Raw genomic sequence first — 24,579 nt, forward strand, 5'->3', positions numbered from 1 at the left:
TCACCATAGTGTTTGTCGGAGCAACAGAAATGAAACTAGTAAAAGGAGACATCTAATAAAAATTAAAATTAATCATTCTATGCAGGGAAATATTCTGCCTCCGTTTGTCTAAACAAAGAAAATTTGAGTTCAGACTCATTTCTTTCCTCCAGTTTGGAACCCAGCAGGCACAAATCTACAAGTAGCTTTTGTAATGTTTGATGATATTTGCTTTGAGGTTTCAGTTTCCTAATTTGAATGTTCAAAGCTGCTAAGACAGAAGGCATGTCTTAAAGGGCTCACTGGAGGGTGCCCGAGAACTGGTAACAGAAGGAGTCCAATTTTGTTCTTGTATTTTGTATTTTGGCGTAAGATACTGTCTCTTCCATTGGCCCTTTGGAAGCCTGTGTTTTTAATATCCAATATCACTTTTTTTTAAGTGGCACATTGGGGCAAAACATGAAACAGACCTTCTGTTCTCTAATAATGAAAATCTGGTACTTGGAAGAGAAGGAAGTTTCTAGAATAACTCAGAAGATTGAATAAATAGCCAGGTAGCTATGCAGCCATGAGCAAATAATTTTGCCTTCCATCTCTTCTTCTGATTGAGGATGAACTGTGTGTTGGCGGCTTTCTAGAGAGATCTCCATTTTTTCTTCTTTTTCTTTTTTTTTTTCCATGGTTCATTAAGATGATCTGGATGTCAGGGCAAAATTTCATTTTCCTACCACTCTAAAGAAAATGTACATTATGTGAATGGATATTAAGTATAATTTCCACATATAAATGTTTAGAATAAACCAACCTCCACCCTATCCTCTTCAACACCATCCATCACTTTTCTCTCTCAATTTCGTGTGCTATTTTTAAAACACTAGTTAAATTAATGCTGCTTAGATGTACAAGGGTGTAGGCTCTTTGTTGAACATGGCTGCCTGTCAAGAGTCACATCTGTGAAGAAAACTGACCCTGTCCCTTGTACCAGCAGCCATCAATTGCCAATAACTCTTAGCTAGCAGTGGAACTTCTTGAGTCCCTCACCAGTCCATAATGTGATTTTGGCAGGCTTGAAGAGGTGCTGGTCTGTGCACACAATCAGAGCCCTGTGAGTTTCCTGTTCAGAGTCCTGTGTTGTCTGGAAAGCACTTTTCTGCAGCTGTCCTCACCACCGCTAGATTTTCCTATCATTCTGTACACTGTGGGCTGGGTGAGCAGTGACCCCCATAGGTTCATAGGTTTGACTTGGTTTCCATGGCTGGTACTATTCTAGAGAGTCAGGCTCTCTCAACACTCACCCAAAATAATTGCCATTTCACTGTATATTTCCAAATTCTTTAATGTTGAGCTTCAAGGAAGATAGTTGTAATTTCATACCTGCTTCTACATTGTTTTGCAAAATTGTATATTACGTATACTTTCAAAAATTGTACACTTCTGAGAGAAAGGAGCCCAAAATCCAAAGGCAGAAATAGAGAACCTAGGAAATAACCAATAGGGAAGTTCATGGACATCAGGGTCATGATTAAAATCCACTGTCTTGAAGGAAAGAAAACAAGAGAGGGTGGTTGCAGATTTCAGGAGGAAGGCAGTTTTGTGTGGGTGTTCCTCAGGTTACAGGGAATTAGACTCATGGCTCTGATACCCGTTCACTCACCACATTTAGAAGTAATCCTCCAAAACACACGTTCTTCATAAAATTTCACACTTCCATCCACATAGATTTTATTCTCATGCTTTTTTTCACTGAAATAAATTCATGACTATTAAAAGTGGAGGGTTTAAATGCTTCTGCAATTATTAAATAGCATCATTTCAACGACAATGTTCAATTCTCTTTTTTTTTTTTTTTGTTTTTTGTTTTTTGTTTTTTGTTTTTTCGAGACAGGGTTTCTCTGTGTAGCTTTGCGCCTGTCCTGGAACTCACTTGGTAGCCCAGGCTGGCCTTGAACTCACGGAGATCCGCCTGGCTCTGCCTCCCGAGTGCTGGGATTAAAGGCGTGCGCCACCACCGCCCGGCTCAATTCTCTTTTAATAAATGGATTTCCAATCTCTACAGCAAGTTATCAAAGAGCATCCATAGTCAGTTTTGTCAACTAACTTGTGACAACACATTGAAGAATAGTTGAGTAGGAACCAGTAAAGCAAAGTACAAGGATTTGACATGGGACCGAAGTAGCTTCTACTAAAATCTGAATAGGGAGTTTTGCTTAGTATAATTATTCAGTCAAATTGTAAGGGATGATGTTGTACTTATCTTTAACAGTGGAATGCATACCAAGGTATCAACCTGTTATACAGTTTGAAATTTGAATCAAATTCTGAAAAATTCTGGGAAAACTGAAAATCTTTTAAAATATAAGGACCAGGTGCAAAAAGCATGTAAATTCCTACTCTTGTGGAAAGGAATGATTTTGTGTAGATATATTTATTTTAATAACTGTGGATAATAGGGAAATGTAATAAACTCTCCTAAAATGAAAGTGAGCCAACAGGGTCATGAACCCTAAAGAGGATAAAAGTATTTTAAACTATAATCCTTCCCAACTCTGAAACAGAAGTCAGAATTGGGAGGTATCAGTAACAACAAACAATTTCTCGTTTCACCATATTTTTAAAGTAATAGCCCCAAAACAATGTCCCTTCCTGCTACTTTCTTCAGTCAATATATGTGGATTTACATTTATATTTACATCAGTTATTAACTTCAATGATAGATATAAAACACCACCCTGTACCCTCAGTGTCAAGTAAATTGATGGAACACAGGAGTTATACGTATTTTAGTAACTAGGGATGATATGCATCATAGATCATCTGTGAAAATTGTTCATGAGCTGGAGGAGATGGAACATATACTTGTTTTAATGGTATAAACTGAATCCCTAGAAGTATGGAAAGCAAAGGAAGTAATTTGATGTTTGAGAGAAAGATTAAAAAAAAATACATTTGTCAATACCTTAAATGAGCCATAAGGGGACATTTTCCTGATTTATCTAAACAAGCTGGTTAGCAACCAAGTGAACTATGTCGTAAGTCACTAGAAACAAATGGTATGCATTGGATATGACTAATTGTAGTGTGATTTGAGGGAGAAAGTTCAGTTTGGAGTGTGAGAAATGCTGAGGAAAGCTGTGGTAGTCAACAAAATTCTTATGTTAAAGTTAGATCAGCAATAAGGAGTGAAGTACAGAACCCTCCAGAAGCTTTGGGGATGGGTGTACTCAAATAAAACCTACTGTGACCTGGTGGTGGTGGCGCACACCTTTAATCCCAATACCAGGGAGGCAGAGGCAGGCTGATCTCTGTCTTTGAGGCCAGTCTGGTTTACAGAGAGAGTTCAAGGATAGCCAGGGCTACAAAGAGAAACCCTGTCTTAGAAAACAAAACAAGCAAGCAAACAAACTAAAACAAGAAATAAAATCCTACTGTGATTGATTTAATTTTCTTTCTGTTTGGTTACAAATACTTGAAGTCCCTTTGACGTGGATTCAAAACATAATTAGAGACAGTCAACTCTTCTACACTCTGCTATCAAGAGTAAGAGGTACGTGTCCTAACTGAGGTGGACTATGTGCAGTGAAGGGTACACAAAGGGCAGGTGTGATTGGTGTTCACGGTGGACGTGAGCCCTGGCAGCCAGGTTGACTTTAATGCAAAGATCTGAACACAGAAGGTCACTGCCCTGTGAACAGTTCAGGGTCTCTGGCCCAGCTTTCCACCATTTCCCAAGATTTTCTTGTCTTCCTGTTAATTCTGGGTAATTCATGTTTGCTTGTTTCATTCAGTCTGAATAGTTTCTAATCTCAAGGAATGAAGAGTGATTATTTATAATAACATTTTGGTAAAGTGATGAAGTGCAATACTTCTGAAATTCTTAGTTCACTTTTCACTTCCATATTCTCTCACATAAGACTTATTTTGTTGGACTGTCTTCACTCATGTGTCAAGAGAAAAAAATTCCATACTAGAGGTCCTTGTACTGAGATACAAGACGCAGATAGATATCACCAGAAACTGTTTAGAATTTCAGATCCAAAACAATTTGTAGTACCTGAAATATATTAACACAGGAATCTAGGGCCTTAAACCTTACTTTTTATAATTTAAATGAATTTGTAGGTTATCATACATAGTCCTGACTTCACATTGCTTCCCCCCCCCCACACACACACACGTAAGAAGGAACACATAATTTGTTCTTTAGAGACTGGCTTCCTGTCTTTTTTGTTTATTCTTGAGATTATAACACAACTGCATCATTTCCCCAAACCCTCCCATATACCCCTCCTTGCTCTCTTAAAATTGGTTATTTTCATTAATATAATCCTTTCCAGTTGCATCCATCTTCTGAAGATTTTCATTGTAGCTACATAAAATTCCATGTTGTATGGATCTGCTTAGGTTAAGAACACTGATTATGGAGCTGGAGAGATGCTCAGTGGTTAAGAGCACAGGCTGCTCTTCCAAAGGAACTGGGTTCAATTCCACCACCCAAATGGCAGCTCACAACTGTCTGTAACTCCAGTCCCAGGGTATCCTATATGCTCTCACAGATATACATGCAAGAAAAACACCAACATATCTAAAAATAAATAAATTAATTTTAAAATGTTAAGAAAACAACACTGATTACTATTCCAGGGTTTCAATGTTCAATTATCAGCACCTACTTGGTGGCTCAGAACCATCTGTAACTCCAGTTCAGGGTACCTGATGTCCTCTTCTTGCCTCTGTGGACACCTCATGCATGTGTTACACAGATATACGTGCAAGCAAACACACATAAAATAAAAATTCAAAAAAATCAAAAGTACGTAGTGTGATGTACCACATATTTTATCCATTTATCTGTTGGAAGGCAGGTATGTTGATTCCACTTCCTGACTTCTATGAATGGATGGATGAGTCAGTGTCTCCATGTTTTATGGGCTTAGAATCCTCAAGTGCATCCAAGAGTGGCACAGCTGGGTCATGTGGTGGTGTTATGTTTAGTTTTCAAGGAGTCTCCATGATTACTCCCACAGGGATTACACCACTTACGTGACCACCAGCATTGAGAAGGCATTAATTCTTTTACCTGCATCCTTGCTATTTGTTGTTGGCCCTGGTTATCCTCAAAAATATTTTATTCTAGATTAAATCAGAAGCAAAGAATGCCATTAAGGAATTTTATAAGGAATGTAGTGTTAGATGATTCTTGGTCAACTTGAGTGATGTGGAATTGAGCATGATATGTCAGAACAAAAGAGAGAAGTTATGCAGGGAAGCCAAAATGCAGCAACTACATCTAAGATAGCAAGACTAGTAAATGATAGCATATGTCCTCAAAACATCAGCCTCCATGGGAGATTTTTACTAGATAAAATATAAACTAATAGATGATAAATAAAGCCCATTTTTTTCAATTAAAGTTAAATACATTGTTTGCCTTTCTGATAATCTACAAGGCCATATTTCAAACAGTATTGTGGCTGTTAGTTTATGTAACTCTCACTCTTAGCAGATACTTGGATTTGTAGACATCTGGCCCTGCTTGACTTTCTATCTAGAAACTACACAGTGTCGTTTAGATAAAATCATTGATTTCCTTATTCTTTGCTTTTTCAAGAATCTTCTGATAGCAAGATATAAGGAGATCTGAAAAGATAATGCTTCTGATATGACACTTAGTGCCTAAACTTTATCGTGGCATAAGACAGCAAAATATATGCAAATACATGTGCTCTTTCTGTTTGTGAATTTAGTTTTTCAAGCAGAATTGATGAGTCCTCATTCAGAGCAAACCTTATGCAGTTCACACAAAAAGCATCCAAAAACATCTTTCTGCTTTCCTTTTAAGTTGTATATAAGCTAATGGAGGAAGTCAGGATGATAAACTACCCAGAAATGACTCAATTGTCAATGATCAGAAGGCTGTGTTCATTGCTTTATAATAGTGATGAATTACATTGAATACTTATTTTACAAGGAAAGGGCCACATACATATTAATGGGTTTATATGTAAAAGAATATTACATCTCACTATATATGTAGAAGCAGAATTTTACCAGCAGAATTGTCAAATGTTCAATAGTACAGCATTCTACATAGCATTTTTATCATGTTAATGATTTTATTTGTGAGTATGGAAGCATTTTCAATGAGGCTCACCTAATTGCCACTGTAATAAATCTCATTACAAAGAACAAGAAATTATATACAGTGTATATTTGCATTTGTGAATAGCAATGTGACTTAAGCACATATAAAATATAAGGCTTAGAACTCATGAAAGCCATGTAAGAATTTTTGGACACAAAACAAAAAGCTTTGAAGGACCACAGGATTCAATATGTTGTAAAGTTTTGTTGTTCACTTTGCATTTTGAGAAGGATAAAGTTTGCTTTGAGGTGCTGGCATTGGATATTGCTGTAATACATGTTTTTGCAAAATGTTCTAGAATAATATGCAGTTTGGCCGTTTTGGCAGCTTCTGTACACTAGTGAGTTGTCTTTGTATTACATGTCAGCACATTGGGGAAGCTGGTGATTTTTCCTGAAGTGTTTAATTTCGATGCAGATGGCATCCGTCTCGCACAGGTTTTAGGTGCACAGTCTCTCTGTTGGCAAGCGCACTTGGACAGGGAGATGTTTGCCATGCAGGTTCTCACTTGCTTCTGATGGATGTCGTGCTTCGCATCCATATGGACTTTGCTAATGCCTAACAAGTAACAGACAAGTTTCTTTGCAGATCTGGATTTTTTTTTTACCTTCTAGGAAGCAAATCTATAATTATACACAACTCATATATTTCCAATTTGTTATAACATCCGGGAGAACTGCAAACATCTACACCCAAGGAGACAGAGCTGGTACAGCACAGGTTTTCATACCTATTTCAGCAAAGAGGTGTAATTTCTTTGAGGCTCTGATAAGTCAACAGATACAATAGAATAAATACTGCTTATTTTGAAGACCTTTTTTGTTGATCATTTCTCTAAAATCCTTCATAATTTGAATGTTACTTGAATACTTAGACAGACTGATTTCATCCCTACCATCTAAGAACATTCTTAATGGAAACAGTCTTTACATTTTTGTCTCAACAAATAAGAACAAATAAATGAATAAATTCAGCAATTTGCCATGACAATTTCTCTTACTGTAGCATTTTAATTCTGAACAATGGAGCTGACTAGGATCTGTTATGATTTATTTTCTTGTTTGTTTGCCTTTTTGTATAGATTGTAAGCATCACAATGAAAGGGTTAGGACTGATGTTTATGGTGGTGATGGTTGTATATTATTAGGTCTTGTAACAAATGTTTATTAAATAAATTCTATTGTCTTTTAAAAATGTCTCCACTTTTATTAGAATTTGGCAAAATACAAAAAAAAGAAAAGTAACAACAAAAAAGTCTATTAAAAAATGACCTGTTAATTGAGAAGCAGAGTATTTCCTCAGAAAATTTTTATTTAAATTTTAGTACTTGGACACTGAATATTCCACTTAAGAATCCACAAATACAAGAAGAGGTTTGTTGCTTTAATTTAAGTCTTTGTGATTTTAATATTGGAGAAAATATTTACAAATAAATATATATTATGAGTTTAGAATTGAAGCTGTAAACCAATTGTTTGGAATACAAGGATGACCCCAGGTAAGTCAGGGTGGCTGATGGTCTAAGCCTCTGCATTCAGAAATACATTCTTGGGGCTCTTCTACTCATATTGTTTCTTCTTTTGTCCTGTGTGGCTATTATCTCTTGGAGGGCTGCTCTTTTCTGAAAAGGAAACAGATGGGGAGTGGATCTGCAAGAGGAAGATGAGAGCACCTGGGTGAAGTGGAGGGAGGCAAAACTGTACTTGGGATGTACTGTATGAGAGAAGAATCTATTGTCAATAAAAAAATTTTAAAAATAACAAAATAAAGAGATATAGCTTTAAAGGAAAGTAAAGTAATTTAGTAATGTATTTTAATAATTAAAATTAAAAAAATCATTCAGTAATTAGTATATTCCAACACCAGCAGAATCATGTTGCCTTAATGGGAAGAGGTTAAGAAACAATGACAGAATTCTGGAGACTCTGGGTGATCTGCCTGTCTCTCTGCATTCAGGCCTTCATCACTGTTGTGTGCCATAGGAGCAAGGAGGGGGCATCAGGATGTGTGCACTTTGAGTAAGACCAAGCTTGATGGACTCCCCACCTATGCAGAATGAGTGTAACAGGAACAATTTCAGGCTTTGGAATTTTCTAAGCGTTAGCCCATGCCTTCCTTCAGTTTCAACCACACAACTTCCAAACCATCTGGAAGAATATAGTCATCCTTTATTCTCTGTGTGAATCTCATCAAGATGAACATATATTGTTTTCTGTTTTGCTGTTACCACAATTCACCCTGATGGTTTTCACATGTGATGATTTTCACACTTGTACCAAGACTTAAGTTCCACTGGGTCTTGAGATTAAGTAAATGTTAAAGGAAATCTATAAAACAAGAGAAAATATTTCTAAGGACCATATCTGGTAACAGGTTAATTTCCAAGACTTTTGGTATTGTTTGTAGGTTCAGCCTTCTCTTATATCTATATGCCTCAGCATACTGTCATGAAGTTCTCTTCAGTTTAGCACCTTATCTAGCTCTGGTGTTAGAATGATGATTTCAACATAAAATATCCTGAAAATGTACATTCCTCCTCTATTTTTGGAACACTTACTCTTTTTGAAAATTTGTTCAAATTCTTCAGAAAGTATATAACATCCTAGACTTTGCTTCATTGAGAGATATTTGGTGGCTAACTCATTTTTCCAGATGTAATCTGTTCAGATGTGTAGATATTCTGCTTCTTTATCTTATACTTAGAATTCTGTATATCCACTGAAAATATCCTGTATTAGCAGTAATCTAACATTGTTTAAATTACTCATGCTAGTATAATAATCCTTTGTGTTATCTCTGGGACATCAATTTGATTGTCAATGCTTTTATTTATTATTACTTTTTAATGTTTATCTCCTTTTCTTATTCTAGAGAGATGTGTTCAGTGGGGGTAGAGGAGTTGGAGAGGTAGATATGATCAAGATTCACTGCATACATGTAAGAAAAATTTAAAGTATAAAAAGAAATTTGTTAAATGCTAATCTTAATGTAAGTTCTTATCACAATAAAGACCACATCAAATAAATTCCCTATTTTATTAATATTTTAAAGCAATTTTTATTGATTTTTTATTTGATTTTTTTTCTATCTTGAATTTTATTTTACTATTTTTTATTTTCTATTTTTCTTTAGTTCTTTGAAAGTTTGGCACAGTATATTTTCATCATATTCATCCCTCTCTCTGAACTTCTCCCATATTCACCTCACATTTTCCTATGTACCCACCTTTGAGTTCCAATTTGTGATGACCATGTGCTCTTGGTTGTATAGTCTTGCACTAAAGTGTGGTCCCTTTACCAAGGGTTACAACCTTAAGGATGACTGAATATTCCTCTCCCTGCAGCTGTCAGTTAGCAATAGCTCTTCAGTTAGGGGTGGGATTTTATGCCCACCTCCCCACTCCATGCTGAGATTTTGTTTGGTTTGGACTTACACAGAGATTATGTATGCAGCCAACCACTGTGAGTTCATAGTTCATCTGTGTCCAGAACACCCTGTTTTATTGTATTCATTAAATGCCTCTGGCTCTTAAATCCTTTCCATCTTCTATTATATAATGATACATGAGCCTTGGGAGGAGGATTGTGACATACAGGTCTAATTTAGGGCTGACAATTCCTAGTCTCTGTATCTTGTTTTCTGTATCTTGGTCTGTTGTAGTTGACTGTATTAATCTCCAACTACTGCAAACAGAAAGTTTCTGATGTTGAAGAAATTGTTCAAAATAGAAAATAGACTTTCTAAACATCAATGTGCTTGTATTGTTGTTCACATTTTGTCCTTTGGACAGATTTTGATTTCTATCTGGAATACCTGCTGAGCTGAAGTTCTGCTAATCCAATATGAACTGCCACTGATTTTCACTGAGTTTGTTCTGGAGAACTATTGGCTTGTAAATTGTGAAGACCATATTCTCTCAATGGAAGAATCTTAAGTTCACATAGTTTGCTTCATTTTATTCTGATACATATTGTAATAATTGTGTTAATGACTCTGTTTCTCTACACATAATGCATCAGGTTATTGTTTTATGTTGTTAACTTTTCTGTTCTTGTTTTTCTTCTCTTTCTTCCTTTCTCCCCTTCTTCCCTCTTCCTTCCTTCCTTTCTTTCTTTTCATTTCTTCACTTCTGTCTTCCCTCAGCCTTATTCATAAAAGGCAAACACTCTACCACTGGTCTATATCCCCAGACCAATCTCGCAGTAACTCATGTACTGTGTTATGTCACTGACACCCCAACCGAGGTGTTAATATGCCCTGTTGACACTGGATTTCTACAATTTCTTTATGATATCTCTCTAAACCTTAGACCTCATTTTCCATTATAACAATATTATTTTGAATTTACTTTGAATTTTAATACTCATTCATATTGTTGTTATTATATTAAACTGTCAGCAAATGCCATTCAACAATCAGTTATTTAGTACAAAAGCAAATATTTCCTTCCTATCTTTAACCTCATGAAGTTTTTTACTAAGTACCCTCAAGGGCATGCATTCTGATGAATTTCACTCTTTCTAAATCTGTGCCCATAATTAGGGAATAAAAGTTATGAATTCTATAAATAAACTGATACATAAATTTTAGCTTTGAAAAAATGATTATTTTACATTTTTGAAAACAGTATCTCCAAGAGCCTCAGCTGGCCCTGAACTTTCTTTGTAGCTGAGGAGGCCCTTGTATTCCTGATCCTTGTGTCTCCACTTCTGTGGTGGTTTGAATGAAAATGACCCCCATAGACTCATAAGGAGTGACATTGTTGGAGTTGTGGCCTTGTTGGAGTAGCTGTAGCCTTGTTGGAAGAAGTGTGTCACTAGAGGAGGGCTTTGAGGTTGCAGAAACTCAAGGCATGCCCAGTGACACTCTCTTTTCCTGTTGCCTGCTAATCCAAGTGAAGAACTCTTGGATCCTTCTCCAGCACTATGTCTGCTGTACACCACTGTGCTTCCTGCCATGAGGATAACGGACTAAACCTCTGAACAGTAAGCCAGCCCCAAGTAAATGTTTTCCTTTATAAGAGTTGCTGTGGTCATGCTGTCTCAATCCTAAAACAACTTACAAATTCTGGGTTTATAGGTGTGTATCTCAGCACTTGGCTCATCAATTCTATAGCCATGGTTTTACTATAGATTCAATAACTGAATCTGAATTTACACAATAATTACAGAATAAAGGAATGTCTCACTACCATACTCATAATAGATATTCCAGTTAATAAAAACATGAGAAATGTCATCTGTATTCTGTTATAAACTCACATCTCATTAGCTTGTAGGGCCAAATAATTCTTATAATTTTATGACAATCTTCATTCATTTCTCTTTTGAAGGTTTTTCTCTTCTTTAGAAAAATATTATTCTCATCATCTGTAAAGAGTCTTTTTATAAACTATAAAATCAATTACTTTCATTTATTAGAGAAAATTCAGAATTCAAAGGTGATATGACAAATCCTCTTATAATGAAGAATTAGTTATCTAGAGAAACAGAGCTGATGGCTGACACAGATGGATAATGGTAAAAATGGATATCCACAAATTGGTAGCTGGGTAGATAGATAGTATATGTATAAATAGATATATGACAGATTATATAGATACATAGATAGATAGATGATTGATATATAATAGAAAAATAGACTGATAGGTAGATGGTAGGTATAATTTAGATGAAAGATAGATAATAAATAAATAATATATGAAAGGTTTAAATGAGAGAAAATATAAATATTAGCATTGAGGTCAGTGTAGAGCAATTAAACTTGATGCTTCGTGTTGATATTTGTTTTGTATTATGGTTTTAGATTTTTTTCATTGTACAGAAATATTGAGCAAAGAATGTAAACTTAACAAATGATAATTTATATGTGATCAGCAAGACCACTAGAATCATAGTAGATAAGATCATTTTATGACATAACAAAAATGTATTTTATTATGTTCATATTGGAAAGTCAAACACTTACGAAAGGAGCCTGGCTATAATCACATAACTAAAACAATTCAGTGAATTTTGCTCTTAAAAATCATTCAATTCAATTGAACATGAGGTAATTGCATACCTTTCTGCTCTTACCTCTGCCACCATGTAACCTCATTAAAGCTAACTCCATAACAATTCCTGCGCTAATGTGCTGCAAAATACACCCTTCCACACACACACACAATTGAAACGAAGTTGAAACAAGACTGCAGTATAATTAAAGAACATAAAATTAGGCTATGGGTCAACTATAAGCAGTAGAATGGAATCTTCAGGCCTGAGCTGGTTTCTGATTAATTATACAACTAATTTCCCTACCTCTTTCATGCTAGAACTGCCCAATTCTGCCTGGAAATGACAGATATCTTCAAAACACTTAACACATCTATATTAGAAATGAAACCACTACGAATTGTTGGGGTGGTTAAGAATGCAGGCAAATGGACTCAGCATCAAGAAGAGTTTAGTCTGTCTTTGAAAGTCATAGAGAATGCAGTGGTCTTAGGGAAGCAAAAATTAAACTTTTTGCAATTTAAGTGTTATAGCAGAGAATTAGAGACATAGTTCAATGGGTAGGAGAGTTTGTTTCTCAGGCATGAGGCCCTGAGTTAGGATCCCAGCACCCATGTGAATGGTCATGGCCATGCACAGGACTGTAACTCCAGTGTTTGGGGTGGAGGTGGAATAAATCTACTTCAGAGACTTATTGTCTACCACCATAATCTATGTTTAATGATTAACCCTGTCACAAGATAGTAAGAAAGATAAGTGGGAAAGCCAGACACTGGATGTCCTCCTCTGGCTTTTACAAGTACACATGTTTGAACACACATTATACATACTCACCTTCACATATATATATATGTGTGTGTGTGTGTGTGTGTGTATTATAGTATTATATATTTGCATATATACACATATATATTCAAACACACAAATATAAATGTTATTGATTACACATATTTATTTGTCAAAATAATTGAATTTTTTACCTCACTCTAGATTTATGTAGATATATTCTGTTACTCTAGAAAATGTGACTTCATTCACAGAGTAAGTTTCAAAATGATCATTATCTGGGTTTTAGAATCAACTTTTCTTCTTTACAGATTTTACTGTTTCATTTTTATATAGCTAGTTGAAGTGTACAACTTAGGACAGCTCATTATTATTATGTTTTTCTTTTAATCTTTCTTCTATAACACACATGTCAACCTAGGTATGGAAACCAAAAGTCTACAATTCTCATTTATCAGTTAGTAATTGACTCAGAGCAGGTAGTTCAGATGGAATGAATTATGTGTAAAACCTGGGTAACAAGATCTTGAAACAGACAGGACAAACAAAATGTTTGGACAATGTGAAGGAGAAAATCAAAGGATCAGAAAAGATGCTTTGTCACTTGAAACATTATTTTTTAAATATTGTCCTAAAAATTCACTAACATAGTCAAAGTATGCATGGTTTTCTGTTGATAAAGTATCCTTGGTCAAACTTAAGATGACATGAATAGAATTATATTATCTAATACTCTCTGATGCATCATTGCAAGTGTCTTAATTTAAATTTCCAATGAAATACACAGTATTATAGGCTATTAAAACTCTCTAAAGTAATTTATTTAAGAACACATTATCATATATAAGGAGTATGCACAATAAAAATTAAAAGAAGTACAATAAATAGAATGTAGAAAAGGAAACAGAATCACAGGATCAGTGCAAATATTTAAGATCATTTGAGATTGTATATGAAAAGTGAGGGTCTGCAGAGGGAGGAATTGTCAGTGATGTCACTGTGTGACCTTTCCTGTGTTCACACTTGCACTTCATTTCCCTCAAGCGTGTGAATCCCTGCCCCTAGAGTGTGAGTGCCTTTGAGCATGTATGGCTAATGAGTTATGTAACCACTTCTTTTTGAATGTTTAGTACTGAATTTAAAATGTCACTATCTTGCAGTGTATGTCTAGTCCCCAAGCCAAGAAGGGTTTAGTGGTTGTGGTAGGAAGTTATAATTTGAAAGGTTAAAGCCCTTCCACATCGCTGCACTGGAGCATGGCTGGTAAAAGGCAATGGAAATCTGCTTAAATCTCAATTGCTGGAGTTTAATTGCATGAGCAAATCCATTTCCTGAAGTAGGAGTCTCAAATGCCAGCAAGACTCACACACACTAGATGGAAACATTTAGTCCCTACAATGTCCCATGTTAATAGTTTAAAAGTTAATATCATTTATGTAGTACAATTTGGTATGGCGAAGGATAGCAAATGAGTGTATTTATCAGGATAATGTCAGGAACTCAACAGGCACACATTCTTTTAGGAGATAAGAGGTTTATAAAAATATACTTCTATCATTACTGATATGATTTATTCCTGCTATCATGAGTCACCCTTTGAGTGAGCTTATTTCTCTTCTTCCTTTAACCTCAGAGCAATCTGAGAAATTTCCAAACAAACAGGAAATAATGTTTAAAATAGTTGAGGAATTCTGAAACTTATCCCAAAAGAAAGTAGTAAAAATAAAAGAACATAAGGTTAAGAGTTCACTGTGATGTTCCATAGTCCATTAGGGCAGACATTGTGTTTCCTGTTAAACACTCAGGACTGTGGCTTTTATTTGACAAAACTCCCCTGTGCCTGTGATGCTATTAGTCATGAAACAGTGGTTTCTTCATTGGAAATAGAAATCAGACTACAACTGTGTTCTGTCTTCAATTTGGCCTTTGGAAGTTAAATCACCAAAGAGTGCATACTGTTTTGGTTTTGAGGGTGGAAAGACTTAAATTAATAAACATACTAGAATTATTTTAAGAAGATAAAAATCTTATTACCTATTGTTTCATAACTGAAATACACTTTATATCCATTTGGCATTGAGAAGAAACTATAGGACTCTTTCCCCTCCTTTGCCCTCAAGATTATAAATGATAATATACTATATACTTTTTAAGGGTCATGTAAAATTTTTAAAATGAATTTTTACTGTTCAAAACTATTTCTATTTTATTTTTAACTATTTTGATAAAATGGACAGCCAGGAAAACTAAGGGGGAACACTTACAAGAACTACTGACTATAACAACAGCAGATAAGATTAAAACTAGGCATTATTTCCAGCATGAAAATATAAGCCAATGCTCAAATCTCAGATAATCGTACTACGGAAGAAGTTGGTCCTGTCATTGCAGCATAATGGACTGCTTAGCTTTAATTGCTGACTTGACACAGCTTACAATCAACTGGGAGGAGAATCTTTTTTTTCTTTATTAAGAAATTTTTTATTCATTTTACATAGCAACCAGAGATCCCCCTCTCTTCCCGCCTCCTGCTCCCCCACTCAGTCTTCCTCCCAACCCACCCTCCATTCCCACCTCCTCCAACAAGATATGGCCTCCTATGAGGAGTCATCAGAGCCTGGCACATTTAGTAGAAGCAGGTCCAAGCCCCTTCCCCTGTGTTAAGGCTGTGCAAGGTGTCCCACCATAGATAGTGGGCTCCAAAAAAAAAAAAAAAAAAACAGCTCATGCACCAGGGGCAGATCCTGATCCCACTGACGAGGGGCCCCTTAAACAGATCAAGCTACACAACTATCTCGCTTATGCAAAGGTCCTAATCTGGTCCCATGCAGGTTCCATAGCTGTCGGTCTAAGATTTGTGAGTTCCTATGAGCTTGGTTCAGTTGTCTCTGTAGATTCCCCCATCATGATCTTGATGACCTCTTCCCTCTCTTTGACTGGTCTCCTGGTGCTTGGCCTAGTTCTTGGCTGTGCATCTCTGCATCTGCTTCTATTAGTTACTGGATGAAGGCCCTATGATGACAGGGTATTCACCAATCTGATTACCAGGGTAGGTCAGCTCACACACCCTCTCCACTAGTAGTAGTCTAGCTGAGGTTATCCTTATGGATTCCTGGGGATTTTCCTAGCCCCAGGTTTCTCCCTATCCTCATGATCTCTCTCAATATCAAGATATCTCCTTCATTGCTCTGGGAGGAGAATCTTAATGAGGGGTCATCTACATGGAGTTGACCCATGACTGGGGAGGGGGTATCTAAAGTTAGTTGATGTGGGAAAAGCCAACCCATTGTTAAGGGCACCGTTCTATAGGCTTAGTCTAAGATGCCAAGCATGGAGAAATGGAGCATAAGCAAGGATGTCGGTGTGCATGCATTGGCTGTGGATGTGATGTGACTTTCCCCCAGTGATGAACTATAATTTGGAAGTGTGTGCTAAAATAAACTGTTTCTCACCTCGGTTGCTTTTTGTCAGAGTGTTTTATCATAGCAACAGAAATGATCAAATAACTTCAGTATACTCTGCTCATTAAACATAGATTACAGGCAGTTCATCCAATCAGACACTGTAAGAACTGTTTTGTCAATAATGTGACTCTTAGGAGCAGAGACAGAATTAAAAATATCCATTGCTTAATACAAAAGTGGGCCTTTATTTAGGTTTCCTGGGACACGATTTTTAAATATTTGGATTTTTTCAAGTAATGGAGTAGATTCATTATGACTTGTAACTGACCCTAGTATGTGTGAGCATGGGCTAGCCACAGGGTAGTAGACTGGGTAGTGGACAAGGGGGTTGCGTATCTGAGTCAAATGAAATCAGTTCAACCTCCAGGGTCAGGGAAAACTGGCAAAGAAGTTCAGGAATATGGCCAAGGACTTCTTCAAGTACACCTGTGTAATAAATCCTCCATGGAATTCACTAATCCTTGTGGAGCTGATGCTTTTAATTAGAGATACCCATGTCAGTGCAGGGAGGACTATAGATGATGACATGAATCCTTTTCACCTGAGATCTTATTTGTGGCTAGTATGTAGTTGTCATATATAACACGAATTGCTAAACAGTGATGAGTGATGTTGTTCTGTATGCTGTGAATATGTGTTGCTCTGACTGGTTGATAAATAAAGCTGTTTGGCCAATGGTGAGGCAGAATAAGGTTAGGCCAGACATTCTAACTAACTTCAGGCCCATAAAGAATTTTTTTCCCTTTTTCGAAATAGAAGCTAAAGAAAAGTCACTGGGTAATATCTCCCATAAACTTGTTAGTGAAGATCATAATGGAGAGAGGGGTATTGGGTGAGTTTGAATCTTTTCATGCTCAATGAGGAAGATGGACAAGGGCCCTTAGTGGGGTCATTTGTATAGTCTCCCCTTTCATGATAAGTCAGGTATGCACTGTTTACTTTATGATTGTCATATACCTGTATAGTGAAGCTTACGGACAGGTTCTTCGGAGTCAGTATACCATTGCACTTACCCCACCCTGTTGCTGACCACCAGTAGTGGACATCCACCATCATGCAGAAGGGCGTTTAGGGAACTGTACCTATTGGTTTTGACAATCTAGGAAGCCACTCAGGATCAGAACATTTCACACTGTTTTCCTCAAACAAAAGGAGTTTGCCTTATTGTATACAAATGGAGAAAAGGATAGTATAACAAGGGTTGACCACTAGCCCTGAGCCCAGACTGCTACTTCCCTGCCCTTTATCATTGCTGCTGATGAAGAAGCTGCCAAGGACTCATGGAAAGTCTGTATCTGCAGGAAACCAACCACCCCTCCTCAGTGAAGGCCTAGAAGTGAGACCCTCATAACCCATGAGCCAAAAGTCACCTTCCAGGCTTGCTGGACAGTGATGATGGGAGCATGGCACCAGCATTCTGCCACTAAACAGAAGTCTCAGGCACCTTTCTCAAATTTGTTTGTATCACATTGGAAATAGATTTAGCTCCATGTAACTAAAGTACAGATAGGCATTAGTGGTTGCCTTTGCAATTTCTCTTTTACCAATATGACACTTAACGTACAGGCTGCATGGTGAGTTTAGGGACCTCCACAACTATCAGTTTTTATGTAGCTGTGAGTTTGGCTGTGCTTAATGTGTAATAATGGGTGTATAAAATGATAACAATGGGCCATGTCAATTCATGACAGGAATTTATGAGAATATATCTTCTAGATCAATAGCTTCATAGTAGGAAACAGAGTTATTGATCTGTCAAATGTGATCTTTTCAATCTCATTTAAAAGAATGTGAAGCATTTCACATGAAAGGAACAGTGGGACATAGTCACAGGGCAAGCAGTAGGAGACCTTCCTGCCCCTGCACTGTGCAACCGTTCTAACTCCTACTGTGCCACAGGACACTCTACCCAATTGGCCTGCTATATTAATACAATGTTGTTAATTTACCACAGAGAAGGAAAGAGATAGTGTGCAGATGTCCTAGAGAGCAAGCAGCAAATGTGTCAGCAGGTAGAATATCAGACCTATAAGTTTCTGGAGGCATCCATAAGATTAAGTTCTGAAATGTTACTCCATGGGAAAATAAACCAATAAACACACACACACACACACACACACACACACACACACACACACACACACACACACTATTAACTCTTTACAGTTAAAGAAAATAAGCACCTGCTCCTCAGGTCCCCTCTCACTATGAGTACAGCTCATCATTTGGGTAAATTGTCCCTGAAGACTCTTCAGTTATCCAGAAATTGGAAAATTTTGAAGAACAACCAGACCCAGACTGGCTTTAGCATTGCTATGTCAACAAAGATGCTGTTTATGTGAGAAGATCCATTAACCCATGCTGCCAGGGACACTATAACAGAAAAGCTTATCCTCTGGAATGTTTGGGAAGGTCCTAGATCAGTCAAAAGTCTGTAGTTTGAGAGCAAGTGCGTGTGGTCCTGTGGCAGGAAACTGTTGGGGATTTGAAAGGCTGTTCTGAGAATAGTGAAGCCTCACTCATTCACCCCAATGATGAAATTCTTCTCTATACAAAACTGCCTATCACAAACTGTATATTATAAAATACACCAATGAAAACCCATCATATTCATCCCAGGCTACAGGAAATATATACAGGATACTACATGACAAATCCAAACAGCACACCAAAGCACCCACATTACCAGCTCAGGTTCGGGAGCTTACATGCATTCATGAGTGTTTAAATAGCTCTCAATTTTATCTATACTTACAAGTGACCTTAGAAGTGAATTAGGATGGGTTTAGCGGGAAACTTGGTGCTAGAGAAATTCCCACAAATCCACAAGGAGGACCTCTCCACTACTAGCAATAGTGGAGTGTGTGCCTGAACTGGCCTACCCCAGTAATCAGATGGACGAATTCACTGTCATCATAGAGCTTTTATCCAGTAACTGGAAGCACATGCAGAGATCCATAGCCAAGCACCAGGCCAAGCTCCAAGAGTCTAGTTGAAGAGAGGGTGTGGTGATATATTGTGTCCCCCAATACATTGTACATCCTAATAAACGTATCCGGGGTCAGAGGACAGAACAGCCACTAGACAGACATAGAGGCCAGAAAATGGTGGCACACACGCCTTTAATCCTAGCCATCCAGATCTCTGTGAGTTCAAAGCCACACTGGAAATAGCCAGGCATGGTGACTCATGCCTTTAATACCAGGAAGTAATGGCAAAAAGCAGAAAGGTATATAAGGCATGAAAACCAGGAACTAGGCTGGTTAAGCTTTTAGGCTTTTGACTAAGGTTCAGCTGAGATTCGTTCTGGATGAGGACTCAGAGGCTTCCAGTCTAAGGAAACAGGATCAGCTGAGGAATTGGCAAGGTGAGTTGGCTGTGGCTTGTTCTGCTTCTCTGATCTTTCAGCATTCACCCCAATACCTTGTTCTGGGTTTGTTTTTTATTGATAAGCCTGTCTAAGTTTCGTGCTACAAGAGGGAAGTGGGATTATATGAGCAAGGAGTGTAGCATGAATCTTAGAGAGTCTTATTAATAAAATCAAACCTGAGGCAAGTTATTGGGGTGAAATGCTGGATGATCAGAGAGACAGAACAAGCCACAGTTATCTCACCTCACCAGATCCTCAGCTGGTCCTGTTTCCTCAGACTGGAAGCTTCTGTGTCCTCATCCCAATGGCTCTCAGCTGAACTGCTGCTAGAAGCCTGAAAGCTTAACCAGCCAAATGCCTAACCAGCTAAATGATTCTAGTTTCTGGTCCTCACGCCTTATAAACCTTTTTGCTTTCTACCACCACTCCCTGGGATTAAAGGCTGCTTTCTGGGATTAAAGGCATGAGTCACCATGCCTGACTGTTTCCAATGCAGCCTTGAACTCACAGAGATCCAGAGGGACTTCTGTCTCTGGAATACTAGGATTAAAGGCGTGTGCTAACATTTTCTAGTCTAAGTATCTTGTGGCTTTTCTGTTCTCTGACCCCAGATAAGTTTATTAAGGTACACAATATTTTGGGGAACACAATACCACCACATTTCCTCTCTTTTTGTCTAAAATTAAAAAAGGCTTATAACTAATACAAGAAAAACTATCCAATAAGTATATACAATATATACAGTCAAAAATTACATTAATGATGTCTAATTCATTAACATTTGACAGATTCAGATAAAAACTCCATTATATATATATTAACAATGTCCAGTCCAGTAACATCTGATAAACTCAGACCAAAATTTTTTCATTACTTATCTTATTTAAAACAAGTAGCTCCTTTTTAAAAGTAGAGTCCATAATCTCCCTTTTTATCTTATCATAACCATATTCTCTCTTTTTTCTTTTCATAATAGATTCAGTAGTCTACCTTTTGTCATTTTTATATCTTCCCCTTTTTCTTCAGTGTAGATTCAGTGATCTACCTATTTATCCTATTATTTCTTTATCTATTTCTCAGAGTAGATTCAATGATCTATCTCATATCTTATTCTCTTTTTCTTTTTGCTTTCTAGGGGTGAAGATATCTTTAGGGAATCTTGAAAAGAAAATTTTGGGGTTAATTGTCAAGTCCTGTATCATTTGTCCAGTCTCTGCATAAAAGGAAAGTTCAGGGCTTGTCATAAGTCCTTGCTCGAGTAGTCTGTCAGGCTGGATCATCTCAGCTAGTCATCTCGAAATTGTCCTGACCAGGTTGTAGTCCAATGTAGATCTTTCCTTGGTGTTAACCAGCTTAATGGTTTTATCATAGTCCATGTGGAATCATCATTGTAGAGTCCTGTCCTCTTTTTGAAGATTTCAAAGTCACTGTTAGGCATGGTCATGGTTCCCTGCAGACTTTTTTTTTTTTTTTGCCTCCTCTGTGGTTTGGAGCAATCACAGTCTGATAAATGTCTCTCAGAACCATGAACATTCTTCCCTAGAACAGAAAATCTTCACAGCAATTTCTCCCCACCATTTGTCTTGCCAAACTTTTCCAAACTGACCTTTGTCAATGCTTTCTTGTAACACGATGGTCCTGGCAATTCTTCTCTGAACCAGGAGCAGTAAACCCTTTGTCCCAGGTAGCAGCATCATTGCAGTCACCAACACGATGAGAAGGAGCTGGCAATGTGGAGCAGTAGTCACTGCTTCCATGGTCCCACCACTGTTTGTGGCTCAGTCTTCTGAGGCCGAAGCTTCTCCCAAACCTCCTAGGCCGGCCTCAAACTCAGGATCCTCCCGCCTCTGCCTCCTTCAGTAAATTCTAGCGGTGTGCACCACCACAACCGGCCAAGTGTAGCTCAGGCCTGAGCTGGGTTCCACAAGGCCACAGGCAAGAGACTTCTTCATGAATTCGTACCACGAACGTTGGGCGCCAGATGTAGCAGGAATCTTAGAGAGTCTTATTAATAAATTCAAACCCGAGGCCAGTTATTGGGGTCAATGCTGGTAAATCAGAGAGACAGAACAAGCCACAGCTATCTCACCTTGCCAGTTCCTCAGCTGGTCTTGTTTCCTCAGACTGGAAGCCTCTGAGTCCTCATCCAGAATGAATCTCAGCTGAACTGTGTTGCTCCAAAGCCTGAAAGCTTAACCAGCCAAATGCTTCTAGTTTCTGGTCCTCACACCTTATAAACCTTTCTGCTTTCTACCACCACTCCCTGGAATTAAAGGCTGCTTTCTGGGATTAAAGGCATGAGTCACCATGCCTGACTGTTTCCAATGTGGCCTTGAACTCACAGAGATCCAGAGGGATTTCTGTCTCTGGAATGCTAGAATTAAAGGCATGTGCTAACATTTTCTAGCCTAAGTATCTTGTGGCTTTTCTGTTCTCTGACCCCAGATAAGTTTATTAAGGTACACAATATTTTGGGGAACACAATACCACCACAGTTGGTGATGATTAATGTCATTGAGTGTTTGACCTCTCAGTGGCAAATATCAATGCTGAATTTGACGTAAGTTGTCAAACCCCAAGGATTCTACTTCTACCAACATCCACAGAAAACTTCAGTTCATTGCATGTTTCCAAACTACAAGAGGCAATACCAGATGATTACAGAGTCTCCAGTGGCCCCACATCCTAGGTGTATCAGTCACATTTTTGTCATTGTGATAAAACACAATGATCAAAAGCAACTTACAGACTGAGATGTTTACTTTGACTTACAGTTCCAGAGGGATAAGGGTCTATTATGGCAGGGAACTATGGCAACAAGTGGCAGGAGCAGAGAATTGAGAGATCACACCTCACCTGAAAATAGAGCAGAGAAAACAAACAGAAAGACTATTCTCAGTGATGTGCTTCCCTCATCAATGGTGCACCTCTTAAAGGTTCCAGAATGTCCCTAAAGAGTATCACCAATGAAGGACCAAGTGTCTAAGTACATGAGCATACTGTAAGTAGGCACAGCATGAAAGTAGCAGACACAGTCACTCTGTGAAGAGAAGTTTAATAAATAAAAGAAAAAAGAAAGAAAAACTGGCCAACTGCTTCAGACAATGAAGGACAGAACCCAGCTACAGAAGCTTCCTGAATTTTATATGGGTGGGTGATGGGATGTGGGGGGATGGTCAGAAGCTGGAATAGCCAGGTGGTAAGCTTGGTGGCTTCTCAGACAGATGAGCTGCTGACAGGTTAGCCGTGTGCAGCCAGCCATGAAGGGCTTCTGAGAAATGGTTTAGGTTTATGTTTGTTGGTGAAACTCAGCTTGGATGAGAGTCAAGTCATCATCATCAGCCTTGATATTTGGAGCCTGTTGCTTTGTGACCTATCACTCTAGCCTTTCGTTGATGATAAGGGGCAGCAGTGCTCCTTGGTCTACTTACAGTTGAATGGGGACATTAATAAAAGGATTCTGGTCCAAAGTAGGTGGTCAAACTGGCAGGTGATAGTAGGATATTGGAAAGAATTTTGTCATAAGCATCTGGTTCACATAGTGTTGGGTCACCTCATTAATTCTTTCCTAAAAATGTCTGAAGAGGCAGGGGCCAATCATTACTAAGAGGGAGATAGAGCAGAGGACCAAAGAGGGATATGAGTCAAGAGCCCAAAGGAAAGCACAGTGAGAGTCTTACATTGCATTATGCTCCCAGGGGTCAAATTCTGTGGCCAGCTCATATAGGTTTCCAATCCTCTCTTCCACATGGCCATATTGGTACATAATAACAGCATTCTTCACAAGGAAGGGCAAAGTACCTCTTTTTTCAATGGTCAGCAAGTCAAGGGCCCATCAGTGTTGTAGGACCACCAGGGCCAGGAAAGTGACTTGAATTTGGAGTAGTGGTAGAGACAGGGTTGACTCATGGATGGTATCTTTCAGATGGGAGGAAATCTATTAATATAGATACAGACAACAGACAGAAGATAAAGAGCTTAGAGGGGTTTTAATCTTGTCAGTCCTGTACATTGCCTTAATGGTTAGGAGGGTGAAAAGGGGCCCCAAGACCAGAAGAAGGAAAGAGCCCACCCTCAGGGACAGTCAGTAGACAGTAAAGCTTAAGCTTTAGTGGTTCCTTTGCCTGACAGAAGTACTTATCAGACAAGGGATCTGGAGTCCCTTTGAGCTGTGACAGATGGATCTAAGACATGACTCCTCAAAGCTTACAAGAATTGTTTTAAGTTGACAAAAAGAGACAAAAGTTTTAGATATATCAGCAGGACCATTGTCTGTTTTACTCTGCATTGAAATTCTTATTGTAGAGAAAGTAGTTAATAAGTGTCTGTAAATAACTAGGGCAGACCCATACTTTGAGCCATAGCAAAATAAAGCTTGAAAAGCTATGAGCATAACCATGAACAAGTTTAAAACAGTCAAAGGAAATTTAAATTATTTGAGCCTGTAACCATAACTATAATTATTTAAAGTTTTAGTAGTCAGTTCTTAAAACTGTTACCAAAAGTAACTAATTACCTATGACAACTCTATTGATTACTAAATACAGGCTCAAATTTATGAGTTAAATTTTGAACTTGAATATTTTAATATCATATTATCATCTTTAAGTCTCATTTTCAGATACTTTAAATTATTTCCTCAGACCCTCACAACTTGCATAACTTATATAAACTTTTACCTTTTTTTTTTAACCTGGAAACATCCAATTATTTACCATGAGAGACAAGTCCTAGATTATTGAGAGCAGTCATTGAAAAAGAAGATCTTTTTTAATCATCTTAGGTGCATAAAGTAACAGTTAAAAAACAAAACAAAACAAAACCATTTTTCAGCCAGTGATG

The sequence above is a fragment of the Peromyscus californicus genome, unplaced genomic scaffold (genome assembly GCF_007827085.1).
Source record: "Peromyscus californicus insignis strain IS unplaced genomic scaffold, ASM782708v3 Scaffold_9__1_contigs__length_137607984, whole genome shotgun sequence".
Classification (NCBI taxonomy): Eukaryota; Metazoa; Chordata; class Mammalia; order Rodentia; family Cricetidae; genus Peromyscus; species Peromyscus californicus.